The sequence below is a fragment of the Hoplias malabaricus genome, chromosome Y (genome assembly GCF_029633855.1).
Source record: "Hoplias malabaricus isolate fHopMal1 chromosome Y, fHopMal1.hap1, whole genome shotgun sequence".
Taxonomy (NCBI): domain Eukaryota; kingdom Metazoa; phylum Chordata; class Actinopteri; order Characiformes; family Erythrinidae; genus Hoplias; species Hoplias malabaricus.
This window is the reverse complement of record NC_089820.1, coordinates 28,547,933-28,572,491: the sequence shown is the minus strand read 5'-3', so window position 1 is coordinate 28,572,491 and position 24,559 is coordinate 28,547,933.

Below are 24,559 nucleotides of genomic sequence, written 5' to 3'. Positions count from 1 at the left end.
ACTTTGTATTTGTTTCATAATCTGTGTTTATACGTTAAGCGTTATTATGACTTTATAAGGTATGCTTTATTATTAATATTAATCTTCCCTCTGTTGCTCTGCATACTGTTCTTCAGCGCTCAGGACCCCCACAGAGCAGGTGTAATGTGGTGGTCGATCATTCTCAGCGCTGCAGTGACACTGACGTGGTGGTGGTGTGTTAAAAACTCCAGCAACACTGCTGTGTCTGATCCACTTGAGCCAGCGCAACACACACTAACATGTAATGGGAGGGTATAGAGCAGCTGCTCATGAATCTACACTGTTAAATTAGTTTTTTAGGGTCGGTAAATAATATGTAATAAATAGTATGAGATTTAAATAAAATAATTGAGTCATTAAACACACACTGGGTAAAATCTGCACTGTTACCCATTTAATTTTTTGTTAAAATTATTTAGCAGTAAAAACAAACTTCAGGAAAGCCTTTAATTATCATTAAACACCGCACAATATGTGGTTAAAAATATAATTTAATACTATCACCAGCTAAGGGTTTATAACCTTATATGTTGTTTATTATATTGTGGGAGGAGCTGCAGCGCTCAGGGGGGAGCTCCCAACATGCTCAGCAGCCACCATTTGGTTAGTTCAGAGTTGTGTGTGTGTTTTAGGGAGGGGGTAGTTTGAATGTGTGTTGGCGTGTGTGTGTGTGTTTCTTGTTTCCCTGCCTCTGTTCACGTCAAATTACTACTGTCATGCAGGTATGTGTGTTAATCACAACTGACCCTTTAGAATTTATTTTATTGTAAAAGTACTTTTGCAAAACATTCATGATATTAATCAATAAAACTCTGTGTATAAAGCTCTGAGTGTGTCTCCTCTCCATGTGCTGCTCTGGAAACCGCTCTAATGTGTTTACGAAGCCCCAGTGTCTGTAAATGGGTAAAAAAACAAAGTGTCTGGGTCTGGTGCTAGGCTTTTTCTCTCTCTGCTCACGGCAGAGAAACGCCATCTGGAGGTTTTTAGACAACGGAGAGACTCCAATCGCTGAAAAGCACCAACCGAGATGAGGATGTTGCTCTATTCCTGCTCCGTAGGGGGGTAACACTGACTTATTTTTGCTGTTACGGTTACATTACTTAAGGTGGAACTGACTCTAAATTCAGGAGAGCGCTAATTCCATGAAAGCAAACACAGAGCGAAAGTGCTACAAAACTAAACAGCTCGAGTTACACATGAGTTTCTGTGGGAATTCAAACAGTGAATAAACACTTACAGACAATTTACACTTCAGACACCAACAAGATACAGTCACTTCTTACTCACACACACTGCTCCACCTTAAAAGATACAATCACTTCTTACTCACACACACCGCTCCACCTTAAAAGATACAGTCGCTTCTTACTCACACACACCGCTCCACCTTAAAAGATACAGTCGCTTCTTACTCACACACACCACTCCACATTAAAAGATACAGTCACTTCTTACTCACACACAACACTCCACATTAAAGATACAGTCGCTTCTTACTCACACACACTGCTCCACATTAAAAGATACAGTCGCTTCTTACTCACACACCGCTCCACCTTAAAAGATACAGTCGCTTCTTACTCACACACCGCTCCACCTTAAAAGATACAGTCGCTTCTTACTCACACACCGCTCCACCTTAAAAGATACAGTCGCTTCTTACTCACACACCGCTCCACCTTAAAAGATACAGTCGCTTCTTACTCACACACACTGCTCCACTTTAAAAGATACAGTCGCTTCTTACTCACACACCGCTCCAGCTTAAAAGATACATTCGCTTCTTACTCACACACACCGCTCCACCTTAAAAGATACAGTCACTTCTGAATGTAAACAAATGAGAGGACCGCATTTCCCCACAATCTTAGACCTTGGCTTTAAGGGGTAATAGATGGGGTTCCTCTGGTGTGTGGAACAGTGGAACTGTGTTCTCTGGAGTGATGGGGTTCCTCTGGTGTGTGGAACAGTGGAACTGTGTTCTCTGGAGTGATGGAGTTCCTCTGGTGTGTGGAACAGTGGAACTGTGTTCTCTGGAGTGATGGGGTTCCTTTGGTGTGTGGAACAGTGGAACTGTGTTCTCTGGAGTGATGGGGTTCCTCTGGTGTGTGGAACAGTGGAACTGTGTTCTCTGGAGTGATGGGGTTCCTCTGGTGTGTGGAACAGTGGAACTGTGTTCTCTGGAGTGATGGGGTTCCTCTGGTGTGTGGAACAGTGGAACTGTGTTCTCTGGAGTAATGGGGTTCCTCTGGTGTGTGGAACAGTGTTCTCTGGAGTGATGGAGTTCCTCTGGTGTGTGGAACAGTGGAACTGTGTTCTCTGGAGCGATGGGGTTCCTCTGGTGTGTGGAACAGTGGAACTGTGTTCTCTGGAGTGATGGAGTTCCTCTGGTGTGTGGAACAGTGGAACTGTGTTCTCTGGAGTGATGGAGTTCCTCTGGTGTGTGGAACAGTGGAACTGTGTTCTCTGGAGCGATGGAGTTCCTCTGGTGTGTGGAACTGTGTTCTCTGGAGTAATGGGGTTCCTCTGGTGTGTGGAACAGTGGAACTGTGTTCTCTGGAGTGATGGAGTTCCTCTGGTGTGTGGAACAGTGGAACTGTGTTCTTTGGAGTGATGGAGTTCCTCTGGTGTGTGGAACTGCGCATCACAACACTACATCTGGGTGACTGTTTGATGTTTTACCAAACCCTGGCTTCAGTGCCACCACCAATAAACACAGTGATGTCAATCATCTGGAGCACAAGCGCCACCCACCCATTCTCTTCATGAATTATTAATGTGCTGGAAATAGATTTGAAACAACTTGTAATCGTTAATGTGTGTTTAAGGGTGAGATGGATGTTGCGGTCGCCCCCTCCCATATAAACCCCCTCGGCCCACCGGCTATTTCCGTCTCCATCCTTTCCTCGTAATTATAACTCACCCCCGGCCAATACGCCAACGAGATTCTTCATCGGAAAGAAATCTCTTTTATGACGAGAGACGCTCTAGACGTGTTCGGACTCTCAAACCCAGCCCAGTGCCAGCCGCGTGCTCCAATTAGCTCCACACACGCACGCGCAGACAAACCAGGGACACTTCTTACACATGTCCACCAGCAAACACAGAGCACGCATCTGGGCCTATAAAAAAACAATGATACACTCACACACAACCTGTGGACAGTTTCACACACTCACCCAGTCACTCACACTCAGCGGTGTGTGTGAGTATGAAGCAACTGTATCTTTGACTCAGTGGCGGATGCTGGTCTTTCAAGGAGGGGAAGCTCAATTTCGGCCTACATCATAAAATGTGTCGTTTTATTTATACGTAAATTCTACCCTCCGTTCCTTTTTAAGAAAATGATCTGTGACCCTGTCGTACCAACAAGGCATCTTTTCCAGGGACTTGACTAGTGTCCTCTCAAAGGCCAGCAGAGCTAGGCTGCTTAAACCACCTTGGCCCATGTGAAGTGTGTCCGTCTGTGCTCCCACGGATCTTTACACCAAAGGATCGCTGATTCGCTCATTTCGCTGTCAATCAAAAAGGGATTCAGCCTCAGACAGATCATCCAATCATCATGCAGAAGCTGAGCGTCCGGGCCAGCCGAGGCCAGCCCACTGCCCCATAGACCCCCAGAGACGCTGAGCATCCGATGGGCGGGACAAAGCTCAGCATTTATCCAATGGCTCGTCTCGTTTCGCTGCTTCGCTATTGAACTCTGTGGACGTTCAGCGTCCTCACTGTTTAAAGCACCGTGAAGCTGCGGGAATGATTGAGAGGAATGCCGCATCTTTACCAGTGATAAGACGCTGATTCTACACACAACAGTATATATTTGATCACTTATTTTTTTACATTTTAGTGGAAGCTGAGCTTCCCTTGCAGTCTTAGAGCAATCGCCACTGCTTTTAAGATGGAGCGGTGTGTGTGAGTAAGAAGCGACTGTATCTTTTAATGTGGAGCGGTGTGTGTGAGTAAGAAGCGACTGTATCTTTTAAGGTGGAGTGGTGTGCGTGAGTAAGAAGCGACTGCATCTTTTAAGGTAGAGCGGTGTGCGTTAGTAAGAAGCGACTGCATCTTTTAATGTGGAGTGGTGTGCGTTAGTAAGAAGCGACTGCATCTTTTAATGTGGAGTGGTGTGTGTGAGTAAGAAGCGACTTTACCTTTTAAGGTGGAGCGGTGTGTGTGAGTAAGAAGAGACTGTATCTTTTAATGTGGAGTGGTGTGCGTGAGTAAGAAGCGACTGTATCTTTTAAGGTGGAGTGGTGTGCGTGAGTAAGAAGCGACTGCATCTTTTAAGGTGGAGCGGTGTGCGTTAGTAAGAAGCGACTGCATCTTTTAAGGTCGAGCGGTGTGTGTGAGTAAGAAGCGACTGTATCTTTTAATGTGGAGCAGTGTGTGTGAGTAAAAAGAGACTGTATCTTTTAATGTGGAGCGGTGTGTGTGAGTAAGAAGAGACTGTATCTTTTAAGGTGGAGCGGTGTGTGTGAGTAAGAAGCAACTGTATCTTTTAAGGTGGAGCGGTGTGTGGTAAGAAGCGACTGTATCTTTTAATGTGGAGCGGTGTGTGTGAGTAAGAAGCGACTGTACCTTTTAAGGTGGAGCGGTGTGTGTGAGTAAGAAGCGACTGTATCTTTTAATGTGGAGCGGTGTGTGTGAGTAAGAAGCGACTTTACCTTTTAAGGTGGAGCGGTGTGTGTGAGTAAGAAGAGACTGTATCTTTTAATGTGGAGTGGTGTGCGTGAGTAAGAAGCGACTGTATCTTTTAAGGTGGAGCGTTGTGTGTGAGTAAGAAGCGAGTGTATCTTTTAAGGTGGAGCGTTGTGTGTGAGTAAGAAGCGAGTGTATCTTTTAAGGTGGAGCGGTGTGTGTGAGTAAGAAGCGACTGCATCTTTTAAGGTGGAGCGGTGTGTGTGAGTAAGAAGCGACTGTATCTTTTAAGGTGGAGTGGTGTGCGTGAGTAAGAAGCGACTGCATCTTTTAAGGTAGAGCGGTGTGCGTTAGTAAGAAGCGACTGCATCTTTTAATGTGGAGTGGTGTGCGTTAGTAAGAAGCGACTGCATCTTTTAATGTGGAGTGGTGTGTGTGAGTAAGAAGCGACTTTACCTTTTAAGGTGGAGCGGTGTGTGTGAGTAAGAAGAGACTGTATCTTTTAATGTGGAGTGGTGTGCGTGAGTAAGAAGCGACTGTATCTTTTAAGGTGGAGTGGTGTGCGTGAGTAAGAAGCGACTGCATCTTTTAAGGTGGAGCGGTGTGCGTTAGTAAGAAGCGACTGCATCTTTTAAGGTCGAGCGGTGTGTGTGAGTAAGAAGCGACTGTATCTTTTAATGTGGAGCAGTGTGTGTGAGTAAAAAGAGACTGTATCTTTTAATGTGGAGCGGTGTGTGTGAGTAAGAAGAGACTGTATCTTTTAAGGTGGAGCGGTGTGTGTGAGTAAGAAGCAACTGTATCTTTTAAGGTGGAGCGGTGTGTGGTAAGAAGCGACTGTATCTTTTAATGTGGAGCGGTGTGTGTGAGTAAGAAGCGACTGTACCTTTTAAGGTGGAGCGGTGTGTGTGAGTAAGAAGCGACTGTATCTTTTAATGTGGAGCGGTGTGTGTGAGTAAGAAGCGACTTTACCTTTTAAGGTGGAGCGGTGTGTGTGAGTAAGAAGAGACTGTATCTTTTAATGTGGAGTGGTGTGCGTGAGTAAGAAGCGACTGTATCTTTTAAGGTGGAGCGTTGTGTGTGAGTAAGAAGCGAGTGTATCTTTTAAGGTGGAGCGTTGTGTGAGTAAGAAGCGAGTGTATCTTTTAAGGTGGAGCGGTGTGTGTGAGTAAGAAGCGACTGCATCTTTTAAGGTGGAGCGGTGTGCGTTAGTAAGAAGCGACTGCATCTTTTAAGGTGGAGCGGTGTGTGTGAGTAAGAAGCGACTGTATCTTTTAAGGTGGAGCGTTGTGTGTGAGTAAGAAGCGAGTGTATCTTTTAAGGTGGAGCGTTGTGTGTGATTAAGAAGCGAGTGTATCTTTTATGGTGGAGCGGTGTGTGTGAGTAAGAAGCGACTGTATCTTTTAAGGTGGAGCGGTGTGCGTGAGTAAGAAGCGACTGCATCTTTTAAGGTGGAGCGGTGTGCGTTAGTAAGAAGCGACTTCATCTTTTAAGGTCGAGCGGTGTGTGTGAGTAAGAAGCGACTGTATCTTTTAAGGTGGAGTGGTGTGCGTGAGTAAGAAGCGACTGCATCTTTTAAGGTGGAGCGGTGTGCGTTAGTAAGAAGCGACTGCATCTTTTAAGGTCGAGCGGTGTGTGTGAGTAAGAAGCGACTGTATCTTTTAATGTGGAGCGGTGTGTGTGAGTAAAAAGAGACTGTATCTTTTAAGGTGGAGCGGTGTGTGTGAGTAAGAAGAGACTGTATCTTTTAAGGTGGAGCGGTGTGTGTGAGTAAGAAGCAACTGTATCTTTTAAGGTGGAGCGGTGTGTGTGAGTAAGAAGCGACTGTATCTTTTAATGTGGAGCGGTGTGTGTGAGTAAGAAGCGACTGTACCTTTTAAGGTGGAGCGGTGTGTGTGAGTAAGAAGAGACTGTATCTTTTAAGGTGGAGCAGTGTGTGAGAGTAAGAAGCGACTATATCTTTTAAGGTGGAGCGGTGTGTGTGAGTAAGAAGCGACTGTATCTTTTAAGGTGGAGTGGTGTGCGTGAGTAAGAAGCGACTGTATCTTTTAAGGTGGAGCGTTGTGTGTGAGTAAGAAGCGAGTGTATCTTTTAAGGTGGAGCGTTGTGTGTGAGTAAGAAGCGAGTGTATCTTTTAAGGTGGAGAGGTGTGTGTGAGTAAGAAGCGACTGCATCTTTTAAGGTGGAGCGGTGTGCGTTAGTAAGAAGCGACTGCATCTTTTAAGGTCGAGCGGTGTGTGTGAGTAAGAAGCGACTGTATCTTTTAAGGTGGAGCGGTGTGTGTGAGTAAGAAGCGACTGCATCTTTTAAGGTGGAGCGGTGTGTGTGAGTAAGAAGCGAGTGTATCTTTTAAGGTGGAGCGGTGTGTGTGAGTAAGAAGCGACTGTATCTTTTAAGGTGGAGCGGTGTGCGTGAGTAAGAAGCGACTGCATCTTTTAAGGTGGAGCGGTGTGCGTTAGTAAGAAGCGACTTCATCTTTTAAGGTCGAGCGGTGTGTGTGAGTAAGAAGCGACTGTATCTTTTAATGTGGAGCGGTGTGTGTGAGTAAAAAGAGACTGTATTTTTTAAGGTGGAGCGGTGTGTGTGAGTAAGAAGCAACTGTATCTTTTAAGGTGGAGCGGTGTGTGTGAGTAAGAAGCGACTGTATCTTTAGAGGTGGAGCGGTGTGTGTGAGTAAGAAGCGACTGTGTCTTTTAAGGTCGAGCGGTGTGTGTGAGTAAGAAGCGACTGTATCTTTTAATGTGGGGTGGTGTGTGTGAGTAAGAAGCGACTGTATCTTTTAATGTGGAGCGGTGTGTGTGAGTAAGAAGCGACTGTACCTTTTAAGGTGGAGCGGTGTGTGTGAGTAAGAGGAGACTGTATCTTTTAAGGTGGAGCGGTGTGTGAGAGTAAGAAGCGACTGTATCTTTTAAGGTGGAGCGTTGTGTGTGAGTAAGAAGCGAGTGTATCTTTTAAGGTGGAGCGGTGTGTGTGAGTAAGAAGCGACTGTATCTTGTTGGTGTCTGAAGTGTAAATTGTCTGTAAGTGTTTATTCACTGTTTGAATTCCAAGAGAAACTCATGTGTAACTTGAGCTGGTTAGTTTTGTAGCACTTTCGCTCTGTGTTTACTTTCATACAGTTAGCACTCTTCACACTTGTCTTAAAATAAACAAAGTGAAATCATTACTGAAAGTGTACAGTCTCTTGTTATAAACATAGCTTTGATGCTCAGGTTATTGCAAACACTGCTAATGAGGTGCAGAATAAAACCTGTTTTCATGTCTTTTTAACTGTGTATTTGAGTTTAACTCCCTTTGTTTATCATAGAGTGTGTGTGTTTACATTCTTTTTTATGTGTTGCTATTGTGTAACTATATAGTTATTACATTTTATAACAACACAGGAGCTGGTTACTTCCAAATAAAGACTGAATCTCAGAGTGTAAATGCTCAGTGATTCTTCTTTGTACTTCTCAACTGCAGACAGATCTCACTGCTGATGTGTGTGAGGGCTGAGCAGTGTGTGTGTGTGTGTGTGTGTATGGCATAATTGAAATGAAGGAGCAGGTCCTGGATCAGTGATTAAAGCTGATTAAAGGTTCTGTAAGTGTAGAACAGCCCCAGTGGGGTTTGGGTAATGAAGCAGAGGAGAAGAGGGTCCACCAGAGCAGGAATCCCTGTGCTAACATTAACACACACACACACACACACACACACACACACACACACAGCACTCACCACATCCTCAGTTTCACCACCCTCATCATTCAGAGGGAGAGAGAGAGAGAGAGAGAGAGAGAGAGAGAGAGAGACTCATACCCTCCATTGTCCAAATGAAGTGTATTAACAGAGATGTTGTGCTCCTTTGTTGCAGTAAAAGCCTGTACTCGTCTGTGAAGGCCTCTGTTAAGACATTTAAAAATTTCTGTAAGGGTATGATGGCATTCTGCCACATCACTGAACTCAGGGAGTTATTCCACAATCCATCTGAACTTAAAGTAACAATATGTTATATTTTTACCTCAAAATTACAGCTAAAAAATCATTGTGATTCTCCACTGACCTATAATAAAGAGAATAGAGCCTCTGTTGTCGCTACACTGGCCTTAGCACTACAGAAACTGCACTGTGTAATTTTTGGGGGAGGGCAGGAAACCACCACATCCTCCACAGGGTCATTAAGGGAGATAATGGATATGTATATGTTAGGAAAAGAAAATAAACATACATCAAAAGTATCAACGGAACTTCTAGCCAATGAGGATTAATCTCTATTGTCATCATCACACCATCTCTCAGCTCGTGGAGAGCAACCGCCGCACCTGCCTCTGAACCCTGTCACGAGATTATACCTCCGTCATTATGATGCCCTGATTGTGCCTAATTCACACAAAAAAAAAATTAACCAGGTGTTGATCAGTCTGTGCAGCAGAGGGTTAAATGTTTACGACTGTGGGGAAACACAGTTCCCTCTGGTTTGTTTACTTTCAGAAGCTCAGCATCTTTTAAGGTGCGACTGTATCCTTTAAGGTGGAGCGGTGTGTGTGAGTAAGAAGCGACTGTATCTTTTAAGGTGGAGCGGTGTGTGTGAGTAAGAAGCGACTGTATCTTTTAAGGTGTAGCGGTGTGTGTGAGTAAGAAGCGACTGTATATTTTAAGGTGGAGTGGTGTGTGTGAGTAAGAAGCGACTGTATCTTTTAATGTGGAGCGGTGTGTGTAAGTACGAAGCGACTGTATCTTTTAAGGTGGAGTGGTGTGTGTGAGTAAGAAGCGACTGTATATTTTAAGGTGGAGTGGTGTGTGTGAGTAAGAAGCGACTGTATCTTTTAAGGTGGAGCGGTGTGTGTGAATAAGAAGTGACTGTATCTTTTAAGGTGGAGCGGTGTGTGTGAGTAAGAAGCGACTGTATTTTTTAATGTGGAGCGGTGTGTGTAAGTACGAAGCGACTGTATATTTTAATGTGGAGCGGTGTGTGTGAGTAAGAAGCGACTGTATATTTTAAGGTGGAGCGGTGTGTGTGAGTAAGAAGCGACTGTATATTTTAATGTGGAGTGGTGTGTGTGAGTAAGAAGCAACTGTATATTTTAAGGTGGAGTGGTGTGTGTGAGTCAGAAGCGACTGTATCTTTTAAGGTAGAGTGGTGTGTGTGAGTAAGAAGCGACTGTATATTTTAAGGTGGAGTGGTGTGTGTGAGTAAGAAGCGACTGTATCTTTTAAGGTGGAGTGGTGTGTGAGTAAGAAGCGACTGTATCTTTTAAGGTGGAGTGGTGTGTGAGTAAGAAGCGACTATATCTTTTAAGGTGGAGTGGTGTGTGAGTAAGAAGCGACTATATCTTTTAAGGTGGAGTGGTGTGTGTGAGTAAGAAGCGACTGTATCTTTTAAGGTGGAGTGGTGTGTGTGAGTAAGAAGCGACTGTATCTTTTAAGGTGGAGTGGTGTGTGTGAATAAGAAGTGACTGTATCTTTTAATGTGGAACGGTGTGTGTGAGTAAGAAGCGACTGTATATTTTAAGGTGGAGTGGTGTGTGTAAGTACGAAGCGACTGTATATTTTAATGTGGAGCGGTGTGTGTGAGTAAGAAGCGACTGTATATTTTAATGTGGACCAGTGTGTGTGAGTAAGAAGCGACTGTATATTTTAAGGTGGAGCGGTGTGTGTGAGTAAGAAGCGACTGTATATTTTAAGGTGGAGTGGTGTGTGTGAGTAAGAAGCGACTGTATCTTTTAATGTGGAGTGGTGTGTGTGAGTAAGAAGCGACTGTATCTTTTAAGGTGGAGTGGTGTGTGTGAGTAAGAAGCGACTGTATCTTTTAAGGTGGAGTGGTGTGTGAGTAAGAAGCGACTGTATCTTTTAAGGTGGAGTGGTGTGTGTGAGTAAGAAGCGACTGTATTTTTTAAGGTGGAGTGGTGTGTGAGTAAGAAGCGACTGTATCTTTTAAGGTGGAGTGGTGTGTGAGTAGGTGGAGTGGTGTGTGAGTAAGAAGCGACTGTATCTTTTAAGGTGGAGAGGTGTGTGTGAGTAAGAAGCGACTGTATTTTTTAAGGTGGAGAGGTGTGTGTGAGTAAGAAGCGACTGTATCTTTTAAGGTGGAGAGGTGTGTGTGAATAACAAGAGACTGTAGCTTTTAAGGTGGAACGGTGTGTGTGAGTAAGAAGCGACTGTATATTTTAATGTGGAGTTGTGTGTGTGAATAAGAAGTGATTGTATCTTTTAATGTGGAGCGGTGCGTGTGAGTAAGAAGCGACTATATCTTTTAAGGTGGAGCGGTGCATGTGAGTAAGAAGCGACTGTATCTTGTTGGTGTCTGAAGTGTAAATTGTAAGTGTTTATTCAATGTTTGAATTTCCACTGAAACTCATGTGTAACTCGAGCTGTTTAGTTTTGTAGCATTTTCACTCTGTGTTTACTTTCATGCAGTTAGCGCTCTCCTGAATTTAGAGTCAGTCCCACCTTAAGTAATGTAACTGTAACAGCAAAAATAAGTCAGTGTTACCCCCCTATGGAGCAGGAATAGAGCAACATCCTCATTTCAGTTGGTGCTTTTCAGCGTTTGGAGTCTCTCCGTTGTCTAAAAACCTCCAGATGGCGTTTCTCTGCCGTGAGCAGAGAGAGAGAAAGCCTAGCACCGGACCCAGACACTTTGTTTTTTTACCCATTTACAGACACTGGGGCTTCGTAAACACATTAGAGCGGTTTCCAGAGCAAACCGACTGCAGAGCAGCACATGGAGAGGAGACACACTCAGAGCTTTATACACAGGGTTTTTTGATTACATTCGTGGACTTTAAGGTGGAAACGAATAAGTGTCAATATCCAAGAAATTAAGGGAATCTATGTATGTTCCCGATAATGCATGAAAACAAATGTGTTTGTGTGTGTGTGTGTGTGTGTGTGTGTGGTTGTTGATTGTTTGTTTGTTGGTTAGTTTTTCTGCTCATCAGTGAACTGCAGCTTTTCAGCCCAGGCTGTAATTCAGAGTGATTGCATTAGAATACACACACACACACACACACACACACACACACACACACACTTTCTTTTGATTAGCACTCAACTCTGCAACTTCCCACAATGCACTGCATGCCCAGGGAAGCTTGTGGTTTAAGGAGGGGAAGGGGGTGGCAGGGATAAAAGCTGTTGCTATAGCAACGGGAAATAATAATATTATTAATTATAATTTCTGAATTAATTACGGAGCGAGTGTGGCCTCAAAAATCAAGCTGCTGTCCAAATATACATCTGAACTCAGCATCCCAACATCTCAGTTGTTTCATACACACTATCAGTCAATCACAGTGCAGGGCTTGACTGCTTGACTCCGCCCCTTCATTAAGCTTTCTCTGGGATTCTGCTGCAGTGTTTATAAATCAGACAGTGTCTTCTCTTACGCTCTTCTGTCGTCCACTGAAGGCCCCTGCACTGTGCCCCAAAGTGTGTCATCACCATTTACAATGTTTACAATGGTCTGGAGCAGCTGCACATGAGCTGAAGAAATGACTGACTGCTCCTTTAAAATTAACACGGTCAAATGCAGAGAGGAGCTAAATAAATAAATAGAAATCATCCTCATTTCCAACTCTCTCTCTTTCTCTCTCTCTGCCCGTCTATGTCTCCTTGACTGTCTGTCTGCCTCTGTCTGTCTTTGTCTGTCTGTCTGCCTGCTTCTGTTTGTCACTCTCTCAGTGTCCACCAACAAGGCTACAAAGCAGCATTGAGAGAGAGAGAGAGACAGAGAGAGAGAGAGAGAGACAGAGCGAGAGTGAGAAAGAGAGAAAGAGAGAGAGATAGAAGAGGACATATGAGATGTAACAGGACAATAACACGTTGAAAACGGAATGGACCAGTGTGTCCAGATATGTACCAGAGTCTGTAGGAATCTGTCTGAGTTTATGGGAGTCTGGGGGAGACATTTTGAAGTCTGGAGGAGTCTTTCTTAGGCGGGGGGAGTCTGTTTGAGTCTGTCTAAGTCTGGGGGAGTCTCTCTCAGCCTGGGGAGTCTGTCTGAGTCTGAGTCTGGGGGAGTCTGTCTGCGCTGCTCTCTGTGTCTCTGTCGCGTGGAGAAGAGGAGTTCATATTTCCACACCTCCTCCATTAATCTCTCCTCAACTTCTGTCTGAGATTATTGGTGCTTTTCCACTGCAGGGTGTCCCTACTCTACTGGACTCTACTAAACCTGGTTCTAAATCTGGCCGATGAAAGAATCCAGCGAGAGCTGGACGCTGCAACAAGGAAGGAACAAACTCTACTGATCTGTCTGAACTGTTGACGGAGCTGTGTTCAGTCCCAAACAACAACAACACGCCAATACACCATGAGTAAACACCGCTTAACGTTACCGCCGCCGTTGTTGTGGTTTCCAAAGACCACTGTGTCTGAGTCTGTGGGGGTAAATGAGAGTCTGTGAGACTGTGAGACGCTCTGTATCTGAGTCTCAGGGAGTCTCCTGGAGCTCAGTGGAGTGTGGATCATGGTAGAGGTAGAGTGGCTGTGTCAGACATGTTCCGTATGATTCCCACAATGGCAGGTCGACTTGATCCAACGCTGGTTTGATTGGCAGCCGCCCGTTTGTCCGTCTGGCGCCGGCGACATGTCATCGCTCTGAAAATAAAAGTGTGTTTGAACAGACTTCCTGCTGAGCTGACAGGCTGCCAAACACACGCTCAGCCAAACACCTTTCACACCCCGCAGTATTAATACTCCATTCTCCAGAGAGAGAGAGAGACACACACACAGCCAGCCGCTCTTCAGCTGCTCTTCTAAAAGCAGACTCTCAGGCAGGTGTAGACGGGCATCACACACACACACACACAGAGTCAGGAGGAGGATTCTGTCTCAAATTAGACGGTGGTCTGCTGCCAGCTGGACGCAGAGCTGTGGGCTGCACAAACACTCTGAACCACATCTTTAAAATCTAACATAAATCCCACCCAAATCAGAACAGAATCTGTGCACACATTACAATTATAACACACACACACACACACACACCAGCCATAACATTAAAACCATCTCCTTGTTTCTACACACACTGTTCCTCAGCGCTCAGGACCCCCACAGAGCAGGTGTGATGTGGTGCTGGATCATTCTCTGCGCTGCAGTGACACTGACGTGGTGGTGGTGTGTTAGTGTGTGTTGTGCTGGTGTAGAGTGGATCAGACACAGCAGTGCTGCTGGAGTTTGTAATTACTGCTACTGAGAACCGATTGGTTTACTGCAATGATTATTTGCATATGCCTGTGATAAATAGACAAACAAAATACAAATTACAGTTTTGCATAAAAGCTCCATAGTAACACCTTCATTTTGGAGTCGACTGATAGCGCCCCCTATTGTCTGCTCGGGTCGCTTCTCTGGCAGTTCCTTGATATTACCATCACCTCATTAACATAAACAAGATGCACACACAGTAACTTTGACACACTTAAAGCTTCTCTGTGTGGGATTCAAAGAGAGCAGAGTGGTCAGAGGAGGCAGCAGAGTGTGTGTGTGTGTGTGTGTGTGTGTGTGTGTGTGTGTGTGTGTTTGTGTGTGTGTGTGTGTGTGTTATATATCACACTAAGTCTTTTCCTTCTGAGGATTTATACAGAGTATTAAAACAGATCCTGACACAGGGACACAACCTTGAGAGAAACGACACTGTCCTGGAGGAAGAGAGAGAGAGAGAGAGAGAGGACGATAAAATATAGTGGAGACAGTGAACGAAAGTGAGACAGAGAGTAAACAGAGAAATGGGGAGAAAGAAAAAGAGAAAGGGGACAGGTTTGGCCTTGATCGTATACAAATAAAAACATGTTACTGACCGCGTTGAGTGAGTGGACGCCTCCTCGTCCGGCATGGCTGCCGAGAGACTCCAGACACAGAGCGAGAGCCAAACAGAAAGACAGAGAGCGAAGGATGACAGCTCCCTGGAGATTTCCACAGGAGTCCAAAGCGTCCGGAGGGTCTCCTCTCTGACAGACGTCCGCTCCTTGACCTCCGTCAGCTCCTTCTGTCCAAAACATCACCTGCACATTAATAATTCAAACAAAGACAAAAGCACTCCAGCTGGGTCTAGAAAGAGCACAGCAACAACTCTCAGCTGTCCAGAGTGTGGCCCATCAGGACGTCCACCTTAAATGGGGCAGCCGTTACCCTCTGGGGCCTCTTTTCCACCTTAAACAGTGCAGCAGTCACCCTCTGGGGTCTCTTTTCCACCTTAAAGAGTGCAGCAATTTCAATCTGGGGCCTCTGTTCCACATTAAAGGGTGCAGCAGTTTCAATCTGGGGTCTCTGTTCCACCTTAAAGGGTGCAGCAGTTTCAATCTGGGGTCTCTGTTCCACCTTAAAGGGTGCAGCAGTTTCAATCTGGGGTCTCTGTTCCACCTTAAAGGGTGCAGCATTTACAATGTAGGGCCTCTGTTCCACATTAAATTGTTTAGCAGTTACATTCTAGGGCCTCTGTTCCACATTAAAGGGCACAGCAGTTACACACTGGGGCCTCTGTTCCACCTTAAAGGGTGCAGCATTTTCAATCTGGGGCCTCTGTTCCACATTAAATTATTCAGCAGTTACACCCTGGGGCCTCTGTTTCACCTTAAATGGGGCAGCATTTACAATGTAGGGCCTCTGTTCCACATTAAATTATTTAGCAGTTACATTCTAGGGCCTCTGTTCCACATTAAATTGTTTAGCAGTTACATTCTAGGGCCTCTGTTCCACCTTAAAGGGCACAGCAGTTACACCCTGGGGCCTCTGTTCCACCTTAAAGGGTGCAGCATTTTCAATCTGGGGCCTCTGTTCCACTTTAAATTATTCAGCAGTTACACCCTGGGGCCTCTGTTCCACCTTAAATGGGGCAGCATTTACAATGTAGGGCCTCTGTTCCACCTTAAATTGTTTAGCAGTTACATTTTAGGGCCTCTGTTCTACCGTAAATGGCATAGCAGTTAAATTCTGATGCCTCCATTCTATTATAAATGTTGTCGTAGTTATGATCTCAGTTCCCTATTCCACCTTAAACAGTGCTGCTGATGCTGGAGCGTCGATGCTGAAAAAGTCTCTTCAGAACAATGGAAGCATTACGGTTTACGCAAAGTCAAGTTGCTGAGTTTCAGCACCTCAACTTAAATCCCTGCTCCACACACACACACAGCTGAGGGCTGTTCATGTGCAGACATACTGAAGCATTAACAAATCAAAGAGTCACAGCTGTGAAGAAAACAGGCTCTTAACCAACAAACACACACACACCTTCACAATGACCTAGAACTGAGACACACAGACTGCAGGGAGAACACCTGAACACACACACACATCACACAGAGAGAGATAGAGAGATTAAAACTGGTCTGTCTGTGTGTTTGTTGTGTAATTCCTGGATGGGTTTGTGTGTCCTGAGGTAAGAAACAATGTGTGACTATGTTTTTATATCTTGAGGTGAGAGTGTATGTCCTGAATTGACTGTGTGTGTGTTTATGTCCTGAGTTGAGAGGGATAGGTAGAGTGTGTGTGCATTAGTTCCTGTGGTGATTGAGCTCATTAGCTGGAGCTCAGCTGTTCCTACTCCAGGCTGTGTCCCAAATCAAACCCTTCACCCTGCACACTTCCTCCTCTAGGGCACTAGGTTGAAACGCACTTTGGGCACTCTTATACAATATGAGTATTCTATATATACACCAGGGTCTAAAGGTTTATAGATGCCATTGTTTTAACAGTTATTTCAACTTTTCAACAAGCAGTGTCAGTACACGGGACACAGTCTCAAATACAAGCTTACATTCACCAGGCTAAATGCCAAGAGCCTGCTAGAAGGGTATAAACTGACTGTCTGGAGAGTTGGAGGTTCATGCAATACCCTTGGGACTCTAATCTCCCCTAGTCCCCATCCACAGAGTTTCGGATATTTGTAAAAACAGATGTTGTCCTCTCTCCGTTTTAGAAGATATTCCCTTCCATTCTCTGTATTCTCACACCAGTCTAGTAGGGGGCAATAGTGCCTCTTAAAGTGGTGTCAAAACACCACGACGCATGACAGGAACACAGAGGTTTAATACCAAATCACTCCATCCTCCCTCTGTAGTGCACTACACACGTCCTGAAACGACTGAATCTAGATGTTAACAGTGCAGTATATATTTCTAACAAACATCATTTCTATTTATTCATCTGTGTGAATCTGAACTCTAGTGCTGTCTTTGTGTGTACAGTGTAGTTTATGACTGATGTAGTTCACTGTAGAGAGAGCGAGGAGCTGTGTGTGTACAGTGTAGTTTGTGACTGATGTAGTTCACTGTAGAGGGAGCGAGGAGCTGTGTGTGTACAGTGTAGTTTATGACTGATGTAGTTCACTGTAGAGGGAGAGAGGAGCTGTGTGTGTGTACAGTGTAGTTTATGACAGATGTAGTTCACTGTAGAGGGAGCGAGGAGCTGTGTGTGTACAGTGTAGTTTGTGACTGATGTAGTTCACTGTAGAGGGAGGGAGGAGCTGTGTGTGTACAGTGTAGTTTTTGACTGATGTAGTTCACTGTAGAGGGAGTGAGGAGCTGTGTGTGTACAGTGTAGTTTATGACTGATGTAGTTCACTGTAGAGGGAGTGAGGAGCTGTGTGTGTACAGTGTAGTTTGTGACTGATGTAGTTCACTGTAGAGGGAGGGAGGAGCTGTGTGTGTACAGTGTAGTTTGTGACTGATGTAGTTCACTGTAGAGGGAGTGAGGAGCTGTGTGTGTACAGTGACTGATGTAGTTCACTGTAGAGGGAGCGAGGAGCTCTGTGTGTACAGTGTAGTTTGTGACTGATGTAGTTCACTGTAGAGGGAGCGAGGAGCTGTGTGTGTACAGTGTAGTTTGTGACTGATGTAGTTCACTGTAGAGGGAGAGAGGAGCTGTGTGTGTACAGTGTAGTTTATGACAGATGTAGTTCACTGTAGAGGGAGCGAGGAGCTGTGTGTGTACAGTGAAGTTTGTGACTGATGTAGTTCACTGTAGAGGGAGGGAGGAGCTGTGTGTGTACAGTGTAGTTTTTGACTGATGTAGTTCACTGTAGAGGGAGTGAGGAGCTGTGTGTGTACAGTGTAGTTTATGACTGATGTAGTTCACTGTAGAGGGAGTGAGGAGCTGTGTGTGTACAGTGTAGTTTGTGACTGATGTAGTTCACTGTAGAGGGAGGGAGGAGCTGTGTGTGTACAGTGTAGTTTGTGACTGATGTAGTTCACTGTAGAGGGAGTGAGGAGCTGTGTGTGTACAGTGACTGATGTAGTTCACTGTAGAGGGAGCGAGGAGCTCTGTGTGTACAGTGTAGTTTGTGACTGATGTAGTTCACTGTAGAGGGAGCGAGGAGCTGTGTGTGTACAGTGTAGTTTGTGACTGATGTAGTTCACTGTAGAGGGAGAGAGGAGCTGTGTGTGTACAGTGTAGTTTATGACAGATGTAGTTCACTGTAGAGGGAGCGAGGAGCTGTGTGTGTACAGTGAAGTTTGTGACTGATGTAGTTCACTGTAGAGGGAGGGAGGAGCTGTGTGTGTACAGTGTAGTTTTTGACTGATGTAGTTCACTGTAGAGGGAGTGAGGAGCTGTGTGTGTACAGTGTAGTTTATGACTGATGTAGTTCACTGTAGAGGGAGGGAGGAGCTGTGTGTGTACAGTGTAGTTTGTGACTGATGTAGTTCACTGTAGAGGGAGTGAAGAGCTGTGTGTGTACAGTGTAGTTTGTGACTGATGTAGTTCACTGTAGAGGGAGCGAGGAGCTGTGTGTGTACAGTGTAGTTTGTGACTGATGTAGTTCACTGTAGAGGGAGTGAGGAGCTCTGTGTATACAGTGTAGTTTCTGACTGATGTAGTTCACTGTAGAGGGAGCGAGAAGCTGTGTGTGTACAGTGTAGTTTGTGACTGATGTAGTTCACTGTAGAGGGAGCGAGAAGCTGTGTGTGTACAGTGTAGTTTGTGACTGATGTAGTTCACTGTAGAGGGAGTGAGGAGCTGTGTGTGTGTACAGTGTAGTTTGTGACTGATGTAGTTCAATGTAGAGGGAGGGAGGAGCTGTGTGTGTACAGTGTAGTTTGTGACTGATGTAGTTCACTGTAGAGGGAGGGAGGAGCTGTGCGTGTACAGTGTAGTTTGTGACTGATGTAGTTCACTGTAGAGGGAGGAGCTGTGTGTGTACAGTGTAGTTTGTGACTGATGTAGTTCACTGTAGAGGGAGGGAGGAGCTGTGTGTGTACAGTGTAGTTTGTGATTGATGTAGTTCACTGTAGAGGGAGTGAGGAGCTGTGTGTGTGTACAGTGTAGTTTGTGACTGATGTAGTTCACTGTAGAGGGAGGGAGGAGCTGTGTGTGTACAGTGTAGTTTGTGACTGATGTAGTTCACTGTAGCGTGAGAGAGGAGCTGTGTGTGTACAGTGTAGTTTGTGACTGATGTAGTTCACTGTAGAGGGAGGGAGGAGCTGTGTGTGTACAGTGTAGTTTGTGACTGATGTAGTTCACTGTAGAGGGAGCGAGGAGCTGTGTGTGTACTGCGTGTGTGTGTGTGTGTGAAACTGCCCACAGTAAGTGTGCGAGTGACTGAGTGAAACTGTTCATAGTGAGAGAGTGTGGGGACCCAGCTGGCCACCAACGTCAAAAGACGTTGATATGTGGTTGAATGTTGGTCATGACGTCGGATGACCAAAATTTTACGTCAGGGTAACATCTAATAACGATGTTAAACTGACGTAAGAAACTGACAACATATGACACTGATATTTTGTTAGTTTTAAGTCATGATATTATGTAACCACAATCCAACGTCTAATAAACGTCATATCCTCATGTCAAATAGACGTAAAATACCAACATTTAGTTGTAAGGTATGGTGACCAAATCCCAACGTCTGATAAACGTCTGAATTTTAACGTCAGTTCAACCTGCCATTCTAACATCAATAGACGTTGATAATTTGTTGGTTTTAAGTAGTGATGTTATGTAACCAAAATCCAACATCTTCCAAACGTCACATCCTGATGTCAAATTTACATAAATTACCAACATTAAGCTGTAAGGTATGGTGACCAAATCCCAACGTCTGATAAATGTCTGAATTTTAACGTCAGTTCAACCTGCCATTCTAACATCAATAGACGTTGAAAATTTGTTGGTTTTAATTTGTGATGTTATGTAACTAAAATCCAACATCTTCCAAACGTCACATCCTGATGTCAAATTGACGTAAATTACCAACATTAAGCTGTAAGGTATGGTGACCCAATCCCAACGTCTGATAAACGTCTGAATTTTAACGTCAGTTCAACTTGCCATTCTAACATCAATAGACGTTGATAATTTGTTGGTTTTAAATAGTGATGTTATGTAACCAAAATCCAACATCTTCCAAACGTCACATCCTGATGTCAAATTGAAGTAAATTACCAACATTAAGCTGTAAGGTATGGTGACCAAATCCCAACGTCTGATAAACATCTGAATTTTAACGTCAGTTCAACCTGCCATTCTAACATCAATAGACGTTGATAATTTGTTGCTTTTAAGTAGTGATGTTATGTAACCAAAATCCAACATCTTCCAAAAATCACATCCTGATGTCAAATTGACGTAAATTACCAACTTTAAGCTGTAAGGTATGGTGACCAAATCCCAACATCTGATAAACGTCTGAATTTTAACGAGAGTTTAAACTTGCCATTCTAACGTCAATAGACGTTGATAAGTTGTTGGTTTTAAGTAGTGATGTTATGTAACCAAAATCCAACATCTTCCAAACATCACATCCTGATGTCAAATTGACGTAAATTATCAACATTAAGCTGTAAGGTATGGTGACCAAATCCCAACATCTGATAAACGTCTGAATTTTAACGTCAGTTCAATTTGCCATTCTAACACCAATAGACGTTGATAATTTGTTGGTTTTAAGTAGTGATGTTATGCAACCAAAATCCAACATTTTCCAAACGTCACATCTAGATGTCAAATTGACGTAAATTACCAACATTAAGCTGTAAAGTATGGTGACCAAATCCCAACATCTGATAAACGTCTGAATTTTAACGTCAGTTCAATTTGCCATTCTAACACCAATAGACGTTGACAATTTGTTGGTTTTAAGTAGTGATGTTATGCAACCAAAATCCAACATTTTCCAAACGTCACATCTAGATGTCAAATTGACGTAAATTACCAACATTAAGCTGTAAAGTATGGTGACCAAATCCCAACGTCTGATAAACATCTGAATTTTAACGTCAGTTCAACCTGCCATTCTAACATCAATAGACGTTGATAATTTGTTGGTTTTAAGTAGGGATGCTATGTAACCAAAATCCAACATCTTCCAAACATCACATCCTGATGTCAAATTGATGTAAATTACCAACATTAAGCTGTAAGGTATGGTGACCAAATCCCAACGTCTGATTAACGTCTGAATTTTAACGTCAGTTCAACCTGCCATTCTAACATCAATAGACGTTGATAATTTGTTGGTTTTAAGTAGTGATGTTATGTAACCAAAATCCAACATCTTCCAAACGTCACATCCTGATGTCAAATTGACGTAAATCACCAACATTAAGCTGTAAGGTATGGTGAACAAATTCCAACGTCTGATAAATGTCTGAATTTTAACGTCAGTTCAACCTGCCATTCTAACATCAATAGACGTTGATAATTTGTTGGTTTTAATTTGTGATGTCATGTATCCAAAATCCAACATCTTCCAAACGTCACATCCTGATGTCAAATTGACGTAAATTACCAACATTAAGCTGTAAGGTATTGTGACCAAATCCCAACGTCTGATAAACGTCTGAATTTTAACGTCAGTTCAACCTGCCATTCTAACATCAATAGACGTTGATAATTTGTTGGTTTTAAGTAGAAATGTTATGTAACCAAAATCCAACATCTTCCAAAAATCACATCCTGATGTCAAATTGAAGTAAATTACCAACATTAAGCTGTAAGGTATGGTGACCCAGTCCCAACATCTGATAAACGTCTGAATTTTAACGTCAGTTCAACTTGCCATTCTAACATCAATAGACGTTGATAATTTGTTGGTTTTAAGTAGTGAAGTTATGCAACCAAAATCCAACATCTTCCAAACGTCACATCCTGATGTCAAATTGACGTAAATTACCAACATTAAGCTGTAAGGTATGGTGACCAAATCCCAACGTCTGATAAACATCTGAATTTTAACGTCAGTTCAACCTGCCATTCTAACATCAATAGACGTTGATAATTTGTTGGTTTTATTTTGTGATGTTATGCAACCAAAATCCAACATCTTCCAAACGTCACATCCTGATGTCAAATTGATGTAAATTACCAACATTAAGCTGTAAGGTATGGTGACCAAATCCCAACGTCTGATAAACATCTGAATTTTAACGTCAGTTCAACCTGCCATTCTAACATCAATAGACGTTGATAATTTGTTGCTTTTAAGTAGTGATGTTATGTAACCAAAATCCAACATCTTCCAAACGTCACATCCTGATGTCAAATTTACATAAATTACCAACATTAAGCTGTAAGGTATGGTGACCAAATCCCAACATCTGATAAACGTCTGACTTTTAACGTCAGTTCAACCTGCCATTCTAACATCAATAGACGTTGATAATTTGTTGGTTTTAATTTGTGATGTTATGTAACCAAAATCCAACATCTTCCAAACGTCACATCCTGATGTCAAATTGACGTAAATTACCAACATTAAGCTGTAAAGTATGGTGACCAAATCCCAACGTCTGATAAACGTCTGAATTTTAACGTCAGTTCAACCTGCCATTTTAACATCAATAGACGTTGATAATTTGTTGATTTTATTTTGTGATGTTATGCAACCAAAATCCAACATCTTCCAAACGTCACATCCTGATGTCAAATTGACGTACATTACCAACATTAAGCTGTAAGGTATGGTGACCAAATCCCAACGTCTGATAAACGTCTGAATTTTAACGTCAGTTCAACTTGCCATTCTAACATCAATAGACGTTGATAATTTGTTGGTTTTAAGTAGTGATGTTATGTAACCAAAATCCAACATCTTCCAAACGTCACATCCTGATGTCAAATTGATGTAAATTACCAACATTAAGCTGTAAGGTATGGTGACCAAATCCCAACGTCTGATAAACATCTGAATTTTAACGTCAGTTCAACCTGCCATTCTAACATCAATAGACGTTGATAATTTGTTGGTTTTAAGTAGGGATGCTATGTAACCAAAATCCAACATCTTCCAAACGTCACATCCTGATGTCAAATTTACATAAATTACCAACATTAAGCTGTAAGGTATGGTGACCAAATACCAACGTCTGATTAACGTCTGAATTTTAACGTCAGTTCAACCTGCCATTCTAACATCAATAGACGTTGATAATTTGTTGGTTTTAAGTAGTGATGTTATGTAACCAAAATCCAACATCTTCCAAACGTCACATCCTGATGTCAAATTGACGTAAATTACCAACATTAAGCTGTAATGTATCGTGACCAAATCCCAACGTCTGATGAACGTCTGAATTTTAACGTCAGTTCAACCCGCCATTCTATCATCAATAGACGTTGATAATTTCTTGGTTTTAAGTAGTGATGTTATGTAACCAAAGTCCAACATCTTCCAAACGTCACATCCTGATGTCAAATTGACGTAAATCACCAACATTAAGCTGTAAGGTATGGTGACCAAATCCCAACGTCTGATAGATGTCTGAATTTTAACGTCAGTTCAACCTGCCATTCTAACATCAATAGACGTTGATAATTTGTTGGTTTTAATTTGTGATGTTATGTAACCAAAATCCAACATCTTCCAAACGTCACATCCTGAAGTCAAATTGATGTAAATTACAAACATTAAGCTGTAAGGTATGGTGACCAAATCCCAACGTCTGATAAACATCTGAATTTTAACGTCAGTTTAACCTGCCATTCTAACATCAATAGACGTTGATAATTTGTTGGTTTTAAGTAGTGATGTTATGTAACCAAAATCCAACATCTTCCAAAAATCACATCCTGATGTCAAATTGACGTAAATTACCAACATTAAGCTGTAAGGTATGGTGACCAAATCCCAACATCTGATAAACGTCTGAATTTTAACGCCAGTTCAACTTGCCATTCTAACGTCAATAGACGTTGATAATTTCTTGGTTTTAAGTAGTGATGTTATGTAACCAAAATCCAACATCTTCCAAACATCACATCCTGATGTCAAATTGACGTAAATTATCAATATTAAGCTGTAAGGTATGGTGACCAAATCCCAACGTCTGATAAATGTCTGAATTTTAACGTCAGTTCAACTTGCCATTCTAACATCAATAGACGTTGATAATTTGTTGGTTTTAAGTAGTGATGTTATGTAACCAAAATCCAACATCTTCCAAACGTCACATCCTGATGTCAAATTGACGTAAATTACCAACATTAAGCTATAAGGTATGGTGACCAAATCCCAATGTCTGATGAACGTCTGAATTTTAACGTCAGTTCAACCTGCCATTCTAACGTCAATAGACGTTGATAATTTCTTGCTTTTAAGTAGTGATGTTATGTAACCAAAATCCAACATCTTCCAAAAATCACATCCTGATATCAAATTGACGTAAATTACCAACATTATGCTGTAAGGTATGGTGACCAAATCCCAACATCTGATAAATGTCTGAATTTTAACGTCAGTTCAACTTGCAATTCTAACATCAATAGACGTTGATAATTTGTTGGTTTTAAGTAGGGATGCTATGTAACCAAAATCCAACATCTTCCAAACGTCACATCCTGATGTCAAATTTACATAAATTATCAACATTAAGCTGTAAGGTATAGTGACCAAATCCCAACGTCTGATAAACGTCTGAATTTTAACGTCAGTTCAACCTGCCATTCTAACATCAATAGACATTGATAATTTCTTGGTTTTAAGTAGTGATTTTAT